Source organism: Pseudochaenichthys georgianus, chromosome 12 (assembly GCF_902827115.2).
Source record: "Pseudochaenichthys georgianus chromosome 12, fPseGeo1.2, whole genome shotgun sequence".
Taxonomy (NCBI): Eukaryota; Metazoa; Chordata; class Actinopteri; order Perciformes; family Channichthyidae; genus Pseudochaenichthys; species Pseudochaenichthys georgianus.
Window position 1 is genome coordinate 15799900 of NC_047514.1, and position 14825 is coordinate 15814724.

Consider the following 14825-nt stretch of genomic DNA (forward strand, 5'->3'; position numbering starts at 1 on the left):
GGAGATCGTCTCAGGCTGCGGCCCCACGAGGACGAATTCGGTCGTTTGCGTTACTGTTTAGTGTCATATAGACCGTTCGGCCACACGAGGACGACCGAATATGGCACTAAACGACTGAGGAAACGACAACGGGTCCCAAGGTGGATAGAAATGCATACGCCACTCTCTGGGGGGTCAAACAGCTCCGTGTGTGCGCCCTATACGGACATTTTCAGAACACTGATAGTGATTGCGCAATAGCCCCGCCTCTCCCCACCTCTTCTGCTCACCTCCGCTTACCCCGCGCCAGTGCTGAAGTGTTTCGCCACCAACAACAACAACAACAATGGCGGATCGCAGAGTTGCTATCGTGCTCCGGACGCTATTGACCATGCTACAGTTGTTTGTGCAACATCTACAGCAATAATGATGAGGCAATAGCCCCGCCTCTCCCCACCTCTGCTGCTCACCCCCACGTCAAAGTAAACTGCATCCTGAATTCAGATTATTTATCTTTCTCTCGCGAGTGAAGTCTAATCTGACAGGACGGAGACACGCAGCTCTGCCCACCTGCAGCTCCTCCCGCTGCAGCAAAACACACACTTCAAGTCAGATCATCACCCTTTGCTATTTTAATTACCTCTCAAACTCCCTAAACTAGTTATAAATATGTTTATTTTTTACTGTCGGCCGGGTCACTCATTACTGGATCAGCTGCTGCATGAGACAGACACTGACGCTGTCCGAAGAGAAGGAGGAAAAAGAGAGGCTCCGTGTATTTTATCATTATATTATATAGAGTCGTTATTCATTTGTTTTAAAGCTCAATAAATAACAAAGAAGACCTTTGACCGGCACTTTTATAATTTTGTCCGGAAGATTTCAACTTTAATAAACGCTGACTGGCGAAAAACTCTGCCCGGTTCCCTCGGCCCCCACCGCGGAGAATAAACAGAAGGGCAACCATGACAACCATGCTTCTTCGCTGCTTTTGTGGAGGAAGTTACAGCGCCACGTAGAGGCTCCTGCATATGTACTGCAGCTTCTCCAGCGGTTGGAGCTAAACGGAGCGGTCTCGTGTGGGCAGACACTATCCGGATAATTATTGCATGTGGACGGAAGCCGTTTGCGATTGCGTTTGCGTTAATCCTATGCGTTTAGCCGTTTTCGTCCTCGTGGGGCCGCAGCCTCACCGTAGCTGTCAATCTGATCAAAAGACTAGTTCAATGGCATTATAACGAGAAAAACGCGGCTGAATCGGTTAATCCATAGGTTGATAATGTTTCTGGGTAATAATTTTTGGTCTTGGTTATGCGGCAGTCTCACACACACACATTACCAAATAAGGAGTATGTGGTAGTTCCCCTCGATTCCATTGGCTCTGACGGTTAGAAAGAGATGTCAATCAGCAAAATCGAACAAGGGGGGCCAGAGATAGGTCAAATACACCCAAATGACCCAATAAGTGTTTTGTTTTTTTGCTAAATCTGTCTAAAAAGGTCAGATTTCACTTGTTTTGCATCAATCTTGATACAGGGTACTTATTATATGTTGTAGTTGTTATACAACATTAAAAAAATAGTATGTTCCTAAAGATTTTAGTCTACCATCCCATCATTCAAGGGTGGTTTTCACTTTAAGTAATTTTTTTTTTTTGGACGGACACAATAATTTAATTGTTTTTACTGTGTTCAATCTGAATTTACTTTAAAATAAAAACATCTATATTGATTCTGACACTTCTAAATCCAACTCACAGGTGTAACCTTGCTTTGAGAAAAAAGATTATTAATAGAAGGGAAGATATGGTCATTTGTTCTGGGAATGTCATTTTCGAGCCTGAGACCTGAAAAACAGGCTTGGGGTTTAACAGGTTAAAATGTGCCACATTAAATACGTACAAAGCATTTGATTTGCCCTATAAAGTAATGAGTCTGCGGAAAATAATCAATTCACACTCAATAAATTGAAATAACGGAGAGCAGTAAAAATGCAAATAGATTCCCTCATCTAATAACAAATAAAGTCCCCATGTTGCCCCTCGTTAAGACTCAAATTATTGCTGTGACCATTTAGCAGCTTTATTAAAGAACCATGTTACAATCCGATGATTTATGTTACGGCCAGCTCTCAATCCAATAGGGAGTAGAAGGAGGGATTCTGTTGCCAGTCCGGGTTCCTGTTTTCTAATTCTACATCAAAATGTGATAAGGGGTTTCCTGAATGCATCCTGAGGGATCAAGCCCTCGTTGCTAAGAGACTAATGGAAAGTCAGGGGCTAAAGGAATGGCAGCCGTGAGTCACTGACCAGAGAGACTGATTGTATAAAAGGATAATGATACAAAATAATCTACCTCTGTATCTGTGCCTCACTATTGAAAGAATAATAGGTGTAATCATTATTTCTATTGGGCCATTATTCGCATGGGTGTACATGTACAGGAGACTAATCCTCATCCCCACATACTCCTTTACTTTATAAATATATGTATAAGCGTAGGATCTTTAATTCGTTTGTATGTACCTCCTTCTAGTGCAATAAAGTGTGTGATTGCGCATTCTGTGCAGCATCCTTATAAGATGTTGAATATAAGATATAAAAGAGATAAATGCTTTAAGGGAAAGCAAAACCAAGAAAATAAATAAAGCAGTTGGTGATAGAGCAGTAGGCAATGTTAGTGACGAGGAAGCAAATGATGACGGAGGCCCTGAAGGTAGTGCAACACCAAGTGGCTGTTGGTTTTATCCCTCTATAAAAACGGCTTGAAGGTTGATTTTCGTCTGTCTTGAACATCAGTTTTTGATAGTAGGGAAGCAAATCTAGCTGGATTAGTTGTACGTGCCGCAGTTTGAAAGTGGGGGGGGCTCAGTTTAAACCGGATTGCTCTTATAAAACAGGCTACCAAACCATGAGAGTAAATGTACATCAGAACTTCAAAGAATAATACTATTCAAGCCACCAGAGGCCTGAAATGATGACTTGGTATTGTCAAAAGGGGAGTCGGTGTTACTTGCAACCAAACGTGTCATTGCCACAAAGATGATGTGTCTGAACATCTCAAAAAAGGATGCATAGGTAAGAATATCACACTGTCAAAGCTGAACAAAGGTTAGACCCTGTGAACACATTGCTTGAGGACAACTCAAGTTTGAGAGCCAAGGAGACATTGATCCACCTGAAAGGAAAAATAAAGAGTAACAACACTCATCAGTCTGTCAGAAAAAGGTCCAGAGAGATAGAGGGTACTTATGCAACAGCACATGGAATAGCACAAATCTCCTATGGAATTTACTCAGAAAACACCTTGGAACAGTTCATAGATTCAGAAACAAATCATCTGCTTCAGTCAAGTCAATGTGTCCCTGAAGAAGACTGTCCACAGCGATGTGTCTGTGAAGACTTCATATGTGCTCTACAGTAAAGTGGGTCTTATTCTGGTTATGGATCGAATAAAAAGGTTTTAGTTTCATTCATTAATCATTCATTGTGTTTGTGGTAAAGGAATATATATATTTCACTTTTCCATGTGGTGGACATGTCACCTTAAGCCTGATGAGCCTTTTGTTGAAATATCAGGTTTGCAAAGTAAAATGATCTCCCTCATTGAAACCCGGCAGAACATGCTGACATTAACCGCTGTGGTGTTAGGTAACGCGTCTGTGGGCGAGGGGAGAACCTGTGTTCCTGTTAGGTTTAGCATGATTACGCAAATCTGTTATAAGGTCTTTCCTTGACATTTGCGATGAAAATGAGAGCGGGGGTGTGTGTACAGGGCTGCTTTTGTGGGACAACCATTCATGGAACTTTCTCTGAATACATCAGGAAAGCAAATTTGCTCAAATAAACTTCTTTCAACCAATAGTAGAGAAAGATAAAATAAGTATTATGAAAGAATAATCCCTTCAAAGACACATGTAATAAGCAAGATAAATAAAAAAATGTATTGCAAGAAGGTTTCAGACAGAAAATGTGTTGAAAATCTGCCTTTTCTACAATGTCAGGGGGTCAGTGACAGCTTGATTTATATGTATATATACACAGGCCCATAATGAGGCATTTCAGCAAACAAGAAAGCACTGTGCCATTTGCAAAATAGCTTCAGTGTTCATTTACAACAGATTCAGGGGGGAGCAAACATGGGAAACGCAGTCACACAGAGTTTGAAAACGTGTCCCTGCAACTTAGAAAAGAGAAACTTTCTGGAAAACTGAGTGTTGTTCTGAAGCTGAAGTAGAAATGACACAGAGTTTTTGAAAAGTAAGGCCTTTATGTGATCTATACTTGTTGACTTGTATTTTAAGAAATCAATAGTGCGCTGCTGGCTTGTTTTTTAGTTTTTATTGCCTGCTGTTTTTAAGAAACTCAAAGAAAAGATTGAAGGAGACCTGGAACTGCTGTGAATCCCTGTATACCTGCAGTTTTTCAAACCTGCTGTTTAGTATGTGGGACGGCGTCTGGAACAGGAATAGATTCAAAGGAAGTGAAAGCCGTCACACAGTGGAAAAAGCTCATTTGTCATCACTATGGTTTTTACGAGCCTTCTGTGGCAACTATTGTAGATTCAAAGCCAGTTATTCTGTCATTGTCCAACCACCAAGCACATATATTGCTAGAAAGTCCTTTTTTAACAAGGACGATGTGTCTTTAAAAACAATAAAAACTCTGGTGATGTAACCAGTAAAGGGTACAGATATCAGCCTGAAGGAGATGTAATCAACTAAGGATACACAAAGCGGCTGAAATAAACAAATCTCTAAAGCTGTAGCCCATAATCAGCTGGATTTGTTTTACTTTTTTGTGAATAAATGCCCTGATTGGTGTATAACAGAATAGACAACGGACCTTCCACATATGTGTGATAATGGCTGCCAGGATCACTGCACATAATGTTGTTATACACTCAGAGATGGTACACACTGGAATCAAGGTGGATCAAAAGATGGGATTCAGTGGATTACAGGGTTTTATGCTACAGTGACAACTTCAAAGATCAATTGTGTTGATGTTTTAAAATGACTAGATATGTTTTGTCACTGTCAGGTTGTGCTGTGTTGACTTTTGTTTGGATGCAGCCCTTCGTGACAAACAGAATGAATAGCAGCCAGGAAACATTTGCTTTTTACATAAGAGATTTGTAAATGATTACTGCCTCCTTTGTACAAGAGTTTTCATTTTATTTTAAAATGATAACCTGCCAAAAACAATCAATTGCAAAAAAATAAAAATAAATTAAAAGCAATGTGAGATATGCTTGTGTTGTTTACGTGTGTCTAAATGGATACCATGTATTTTAACTGCTAACCAAATCTACCTAGCTACATAATAAATAATATGATGCTGAAGCTGAACCTGAAAAAGTAAAGTCATAGGAGAACGAAGTAGAGTATCTCTTTATTTATATACAAAAATTACTGCTAAGCAAAAGCAATTGTACTTGTAATTGTGTTGTTGCAATATGCTATATTGTGCCCTTTCCTGACCTCCTTTACAACCAACCCCCTTCATTCGTGGTCTATTTTTACATCGTAATACCGTCCATTTTTATCTGGTGGCCTATAAATGCACCATTAAAGAATTAGTCATATGCAATCACAAGAGATGGCCCAAAGCCATCTCTTGTGATTGCATATGACTCATCTGTTGCCGTGTCATCCTCTGATCCCGTGTGACAGCGCCGATCCTCAACAACCTGCCCACAGACCCCCCCGACGCCATGAGCCAAACAGGAAGAGAGAAGGGCAAACAACTCCATCATAAATCAGACAGTAACCTGCCCCGACACATCCATAACTGCTAACGCTGGGTGTTACCATCCAGATGTTAGATCCCTCCTTTGTCAGGTTCACTCCTACAAACAGTCGTTACCTCATGGAAAACACTTTCTAACATGTTAAGAATAAGTCACAACTTAAAGGGGTTATAAAGTATACCAAGGTTTGTTGTGGGGACTTTGTTTGGGAGTTATTGTGGAATAAAGTGTATTTGTAGGTATTTGCTCACTCCTTTGTCACTGTATTAATTTATATATAGTATATGCACTTTATTTTTGTATTTGTACACATACCCCCATTTACTTTATTTCTGATTTGAGGCGCAAAAGAAACTCTGGGTATATAAACTGTGGCCTCACAATTAAACAGTTTTTCCTGAAAGATTTTCATCCTGAGTCCGATGTAATTTGTGGGTGCAGCATCAGCAAACTGACGTTAAGAATGTATTTTATGCAGCTGTAAGCTGTGGCAAATCTTCTACTGTGTTCAATCTAATGCCATAATTACACACATGGTATGAGCTAAGTATGGCTTTTCAATGGATCCTCCTAGGAAATATTCTCTTTTGGAAAACCACAAATTATGTGTGGATACTTTTGCAGAACAAAACAAAATGTAGACCCAATGTTTGAATTGCGCAGTGGTAAAATAGAATAGAGACAAAAAGATCATTAACATTGGACTGAAATCCATCTGGTTGCAAAAATGTTCCCTGATGTTTGTACTTACCAGAATTGAAAGAAGGCTGACATTCTTTTGAAGAACATTGCGTTTGTGCTTGTTTTCATTGCCTCAAAGTGCCCAATAAATATGTTACAGGTTTGGTATGATGAAAACTGTCAATATTCTTCTTTCAACAGTTTCATTTCATACCTTTATTTATCCAGGTGTATCCCATGGAGATCATTGATCTCTTGTTCAAGGGAGACCTGCAACAGTTAAACAGATATGTTTATTTGCCAACAAAGACATCTACGACCTTCATGCGTCAGCTTTCTGCCTCCCGCATTAGCTTGCACAGTCTTGGCTGATACACTCAAACCCCTGAAGGAGATCCAGTTTGCAGATGTATGACTCGCTGCCCAGATGGAAACCAATGAAAACCCCCTCCAATGCCATCAGTCACCACATTCTTAGTGACGGAAGATAAACTTCATCCAAACGTTGGGATTCAAGATATTTATTATTTTATAAGGAAGGTTTTTCTGTGACAGAAAAACAGAAAATGGATAAATCATTCAGCTCACAGTACATCTAATCCATGTGTACATATTGTATTGATTAGTAGCTGTGTGTGGGACATGGAGGGTGTACAGCATATTCTTTAGGAAGTGCAGATTGTTGGTGTTTCAGCTTGTGTGTGTTCTTACGCAGATTCCTAAAGCAGTAATGTCCTCCATCTCTTGGCTGAAATTGCATTTGGATCTCTCTTTTTCTCAGAAGCTTTTGATTCTTTGATGTTGTGTTTAAGTAATGTAGAAGAAGGAAAGCCCAGTTTAGTATCACTGTGGAAAATGAAAGTATGTGTTATTTAGCTTGGTAGGGGACACCATTTGGTAATGCTTGGAGACAGTGGAGAAAGCCTTTGATTCTCTGACTTGTAGTTAAAAATAGCACATACAAAACTTGCTTTTAGTGGAGGTGGACATGCTTTCCTTTTGTATCTGATTTTGGTGTAATGGCTCTGATCAAAGCCTTCTCCTAATGAGCTAAATGAAATACCCTGGTGTGAGAAAAGCAAACAGAGCCAAGCCTCAGAGTTATCTGTGCAGAAGACTATGGTTTAAAGCTGCTCTAATCCAAAGGTTTATACTAGCACTAGACCAAATGACTATGTAATGTGAAAGGGGTCGCAGATATGACTTACTTACAGAGAGTTATTATAGATATTTCTTAAGAGGTGGTGGAGAAAACACGTCAGATGGTCTCAATAACATTAATGATGGATTTGCTCTCAAGTGTCCCACTGTATCATTAAAGTCAATTAACTTGGTGAGTACTTTTGTGAGCACTCAAAATACAGGAACCAAGATGTTGTAAATATAGGTACACATCCACTGTGCGTCATAGATGTGAGAATCAATGAGATTAAAAGGAAGTGACTTTGGTACAGGCGGAAATGTTATGTGATATGTTTTCAGCTTGTCATGCAGTAGCATCGATGCAAATACATGCAGGTGTTCAAACTGAACTCACCAGAGCAAATGTTGTCTTTTCAAGAAGGTCGGCTGATGATCACCTGATCTGAGTTGCTTTCATTTCAATCTGAAATCTACAATCTGTGCTCCTTTTAAGGGCAGATTTCTCTTTTTACATGAACAGTTTATTGACGTTTGCAAGCCACATATAACTAAAAAACTGTTTAAGTTTCCAACACTTTCCACTCCATGTTTGCGGATGAAGTAAAGCAGCAGCTAAATACACTCGAGCTGAAAATGACTTCAAATCAAGTCCAGTAATTCCATGTCTTACTAGTTAGACCACCAAAATCCTTGTGCTTCAAGTTTCCCCTGATCAGCCTCTCCGTATGCCATGGCTTTGAGATAATCCAGGGCCACATGGCAGCAGAAGAAAGATGAGTAGTTTGACCTGATGTGGCAAGGTTAAAAGGTGTCCTGGCACCGGCTATGTTGTACAATGGCAAACAAAGCTGGGTCAAATAGTTCTGTAGTAAATGGGTTCAGAGGTGACTGACATTTCCTCACATCAGTTGTTGTCTCCTTTCTATTTCTGCTCTCTAGTCATGAGAGACTCTGTTTATCCATCACTTCAAGAGTTCCAGATGTGCTGTGTATTCGGCGATCAGACAAAAAGAAACAGAGAAAAGAGAGATGGATGAAGAGTGTCAATACTTTTACAGTTTTTCCTCTTGTGTCCATGCATGAAGTCTTGTTTCCACATCCTGTGATTACAGAGCTGCAAGACATCAGTGTCATATCAGGTTTACTACACAACCCTTAATCTGTTTTCTGGCACAAGCATGAGCCTCTGTTTTACTTCCAGAAACTCTGCCAGGAACCATTTTAAAAGCCAGAGTTGCAAAAGTGTTTGTGACATTATCAATGGCTTGTGTGCAAATGTAAAGAAAATGTGAGTTTACGATGGCTGGCTGACTAAGGTGATGAGGTCTTATTTCTATTTTCACTCATGCATGAAATCCGTTAGCTGAGAAGAAAATGACAGATTTGTCGTTTTCTTTGCTTCAGGACTCAGAGAGATGTACAAAAGACAACACTCAGCTCCAAGAGGACATGAAATGATAGGTGAGAGCGAAATCTTTTCACAGACATTCCTTTGATTATGCCTCTCAAAAAATGCATTCCCCATAAAAGGAAAACTGTGCCACCTATTATAAAAAAATAAATGTTTCATGATTTGCATACATCAACAATGTTCAGGGAAAAATATTCACTCTCTTTTTCTCCTGATCCATGTATATAAAAACCTGTCTGAAAACGAGCTGATCAGATTGAATCTGATCAGCTCGACTGAATCTCCTCCTAGAGCACCATTGTGTTCTTTTCAACCAAATATCTCTCGGAGGGGCGTGGGGAGTGGCTCCTTATTTTCATCTAAACTAACAGACACAGAATCAGCACTTTTGAAACAGGACTGATGCAATGGATGATCTGTTTGGTATTTGGAGCCAAACACTTCAGAGACATGTTTTGTATCTATCTGAGACCTATAATATATTGGTGTAAAACAGTATAATAGGGGACCTTTAAACATTTGTAAATGTAGTTGAATGAGTTCATGTCTCAAGAACAGCATGCTTTGTATAGCCAGATAAAATAAACTCAGCAAAACATGGAGGAGTGAATCAAACACTGTGAGGTTACAATGTGTTCTTATTACTGAATGGGAATCAGTTTCTTCCTGCCACGATACTGGCTACTTTATAATTCCTGAAATCTGACACATGATTCGAAACCATGAGTCAAACAGGTAGTAGATTGGTGACATCATGAGCTCGAGTCATTTCCGTTTACTTCCCTGTTTTTGATGACACACATGCTCACTAATGACGGTTTGCTCATTAACTAAGGAGGAAGAATTAGAAACCGTGACTGGCAGAGTGCACGCATGTCTCTGCCAAACTGGAACTAAACAGAGAAATCTGTCGCATAAAGAAAGAAGAATCTCCAAGAAGTAATAGAAATCACATTTACAGATTCAGTTAAATTGGATGGAAATACAAATACATTGGTTTAGATTTGGTTAACTGAACTACAAACAAGGTTTTTCCAAGTGCATTATCTATAAGTCCTAATTTCAGTAGAGTACAAGACTTAAGAGTCTAAAGCCATGTTAGTCACTCTCTGAGGCTGTAATGCTCATTGTAAAAGAAAATCCAAGCAGCATTGAATGAGATGACATTTTGACCCAGTGTTGACACAAGATAAAACGTCAGTGGAACACCAAGTTAAGTAGGTTTCCTCCTCTGGAGACCATGATTGTATATTAGATTAGATTACTTTATTGTCATTACAAAATGCAAGCACAGTGTAACGAAATTAAGGAGGGTCTAACCAGGGTGCAAAACAGTCAGTTATATACACAATTATCAGAAGTATGTACAAAATAAATGATACAAAAATAAAGGTAAATAGATGGGAAATGCATAAATAAGAATAAATACACAGATACTTTGGATTCCATGGTAAGTCATCAAGTACTTGTTTGTATTAATGTTTAGAGTTCTAGAGGAATAAGCACTGAAGAATTCTTGATGAGTAATGGAAAAAAAAGGCCAGCAATGTGCGTGTCATTTTGTGTGACTATATAAAATATGTTAGTAGGATATCAAACATTTGACAGTTTCTGGGCCGCAGTATAGCTCACCTGGTAGAGCTGGCGACCCCATGTTATCCCCTCTGTCTCCCCCTTTCAACTCCGTCATCTCCAATAAGGGCAAATCTGGCCCAAAAAACAAAACGTTCCAGTTTGCTTAAGTATAAGAATATTGCACTACGGCGCAATCAAGCCCTTAACAGCCTGAAGAGGAATCCTTCTTTTTCATGCAATAATTCATTACTTTAGATACAGTGGTTTCCAAAAAAGGACAAATAGCACAGCCTTTAAATAAAAAAAATATTAAAGTAAAGAGACAATAATAACCACAAACTGACATAATCATGCATTACTTCTACCAAATAAGCTGGTTCAGGCAACAACACAATCAATAGCGAAGGATTTTATTTTCCAAGAGAGTAATCTGATGAGGTTGGAAGGTTGGAAGGTTGATTACAATCCTATTAGAGGGCATGATTTAAGCTAACTGTACTTAGACCATTCATCATTTTAAGTGTTCTGTTGTGGAAGAATCCGCCTGCCTTTTCTCTCTCTCTGATACAATATCCAGCAGGGTCCTTGTCAAAATAGCTAAAGGAGACAAAACTAACAATACTCCGATTTGGGGCACAATGGAAGACTCATCTTGCTTCATAGGCATCATTCAGAAGAGTTAAGGGAATAGAAAGTGTTGGGGAGAGAACATTTAGAAATCTCATATTTGAATGTCTGCACAATGGCGTAATGCGCTTAACGAGATAAAAAAAAAAAATCTTTCTTCAAGACTACAGGATGACATGTGAAACATAGTATATTTAAAAAAAACGTATAAAGGCAATATCTCCTTGTACAACTATCAAGTCTCTGCCTGAAGTGTCGATGAATCTCGTGAAATGAAATGAGATGTGAAAGTGTAAATATCCATCACATATGAGATAGCTTAAAGTGGAAACATGGCATGAATGGTATACATGAAAAAATCTCTTACCTGATGCTTCAGTTGTATGAAACGGCTTTCAAGTTCTCATTGACCTTGTAGAAGTGTACTTTGATTTTGCAGTTTAGTTACTACAGCTCAAAATAGATTGATGCACTGTGTTGATTAAATGCTGTTTCATTATGGAAGACCATCTGGAGAGGTGTCACCTATAAAGCTTCTCCTTGGAAGGACACCGTGTCCTTGAGCTTCAGGAGCAGCAGAAGTGACAAGAAATCTTAAAATGACTTGGGTGGAGAGAATGAGACAACATATTGTTTTAAGGTATCGGTCTGGTACCAGAAAATAACTGTGTAATGTAATTGATGGTTTGGTGATATTATCTGAGGAGTTTAGCAGAACCAGCAGTTAAGCACAGGAACAGCTTGGCTCCAGGAAGGAACAATCTGAAAGTCCTTGACACCGTAATTGCTTTGTGCTGAACGTGAATACAGTTCTCCTGCTTCAGTCACAGCAGTACAAAAAGCACTGGGGCTTTTAAAAGACTGGAAACATGGAAACAACAGGCAACTAAAATATTCCTACCTGTCCCTAGATTCACTAACAAACAACACAGCTATTTTGTTTTACAGGAGATTATAAATAGAGTTTATTGGAAGTTAGTACCTTGAGTTTTGCCGTACTCTTCTTAAGAAAAAGGCCTTTCTTTGATATTTTTGTTACGCTAATCAGATAGCTACAAAGTCGCAGTCTGTCATTCTGTGTGCATACTGTGTGTCTTGTTCCGAGGTCCACGGACACAGCTGCTTCCTGTGAGTACTGCATGAATCTCTGGTTTAATCTGCGCGTGTTCAATAACAAATGAAAGAGTTTTGTCCTAAGGTTCTCACACCCACACTAGAGGATTTCTCCCAATAGGTCATATGTGGGGCTTATGTGCAGAATTTCACTAAAACATCAGAAATACCCGATAAAGTTTATCTATTTGTATAAAGGCCGTCTATAAAAGTGACCTTTTTCTGATTAGACCACTGGGATAAGACAATTACGTTCTGTTTCCTTCCACTGTCCCTTCCGCTGTCTGTTGCTGTATTTAAAGTCCCTGTCCACCAGCAGGAAAAACGACATCCGCTTAAGCTATTAAGCTACATGCTAATTAACTGCACAAGCACTGGGCTGTGCATGAGGCAGGTCAACTCACTCTCACTCCATAATCGTCCAGGAGCGACGTTTGGTCAGTGTCCGTGGCGTGCAGTTGTGACGCTCCTAGGCTCCTTCAGCTTCATAAAGGGACGCAAATAGCTTTCAACTGATTGCTATGTATTCCCATCTGCAGCGGGATTTGACGCTCATGGAAGCACGGCATTCGTTTGTGTCGGCTGCCCTTAAAGGCAATGTGAGCGTCCATTCTCATTGGATAACGGAGAATTGTACACCCGGAAGTAAATATTCCCCTTACTGTCGATTGATTTTACAGTGATATCTGCACTACTCATCGACTAAACACCAGATTATCCTTGTTAATTACACAACATTGATTGGCTTAAATTGTGTGCAATGCTTTTGTATTTTTCCCCTTCGATTCGGAGAAAGACATATTTTTTCGGAGTAAAGGATGGCAGAAGACACTACACTACCCAGAATCCCCAGCTATCGTTTGGACTACACCATGTGCTCTGTTTGACAAACCCCGTGATAGTCCTCAAGCTCTGTGATTGGAGAGTGTGCTCCGAGGGTTACGCCGAGCCTCGAACAGCACTTTAAATGGGATGGAACCACAGCAGACTGTCCAAAACTGGATTTGAACGGGTCCACCGCCATTGGAATGGCTGGCGAAAAAAACGGGGCTTGTCAAACAGAGCACATGGTGTAGTCCTAAACGATAGCTGGGGATTCTGGGTAGTGTAGTGTCTTCTGCCATCCTTTACTCCGAAAAAATATTTGTTTCTCCGAATCGAAGGAGAAAAATACAAAAGCATTGCACACAATTTAAACCAATCAATGTTGTGTAATTAACAAGGATAATCTGGTGTTTTTTAGTCGATGAGTAGTGCAGATATCACTGTAAAATCAATCGACAGTAAGGGGAATACTTACTTCCGGGTGTACAATTCTACGTTATCCAATGGGAATGGACGATCACATTGCCTTTAAGGGCAGCCGACACAAACGAATGCCGTGCTTCCATGAGCGTCAAATCCCGCCGCAGATGGGAATACATTGCAATCAGTTGAAAGCTATTTGCGTCCCTTTATGAAGCTGAGCGTCACAACTGCACGCCACGGACACTGACCAAACGTCGCTCCTGGACGATTATGGAGTGAGAGTGTGTTGGGCAGGTAGTGTGCCTTGTGTGAATGTCCCATAATAAAGGTGAGCTCAGCACAGTTAGGGCCCCGTTGGCTCTTATCACCGAGAGTGAGTTTCCCTCTTGTGCCAGAATCTGCAAATGTGTACGCCGTATCTGTGAATTGACAGATGGTATCAAGGCTGCAAGAAAATAAACATATATTGACGTTAATAATGGCGTCACCTTGTGCAGCAGGTCAGAAAATGTGATGAATGTAGAAATGATACGCATAAAGAAAGCTAGTTATGATCCTAATCTAATTGTGTTTTAATTGGCAATCGTTGTGCTAAACTGTGGGGATGAAACTATGACACTTGTTCTATGCAGTATACTACTGTCAAGTAGGGCAAACAACAAACACATTTCCTCAACATTAAACAAGGCTGAGGTGTCCACTGAGGGCAGCTGGAGAGACGTGATGTTTGTTTTGTAAACCTGCCAAGAGCTGAAAGGATAGGCTGATCTGAGAATTAGGGATTAATCAATGCTTAAGCCCCTTGACTGAAGCGCAAATAGGCGAGAGACGAGAAGGGGACTCCCACTGAATTCAGCAGGAACCATGTTATGGGGTTTTTTGTATTCATGGTACTGAAACTGATATAAATAAATACACACACTATTTCTGATATATTTATGTATTTTGATCATCTGCAAGAGTTGTACATGTGGTGAAATAATTGATGTTTAGAAATGACTTTACATGAATGATTAAATAACTTTCTGCACACAAAGACAATGTTGCAACTCCTGACAAGAAATCAAATGTTTTTTTTTATAAAGTTAAACTATTTCCCAACGATGTTAGTCAGACGCAATGAATGAGTAAAGTGATCATTTTATGCCAGAACTACACATTTTTAACTACACAGCATGTGTACTGTGAGGGCAGCTGAACTGACAAAGCAATAAAGAAAAAGGAACGGGAAGCTTATTTCCCTGCAGCCCATAAGACAAGACATGGGTATCTTTACAAGGTAGCACAACATTGAAAAA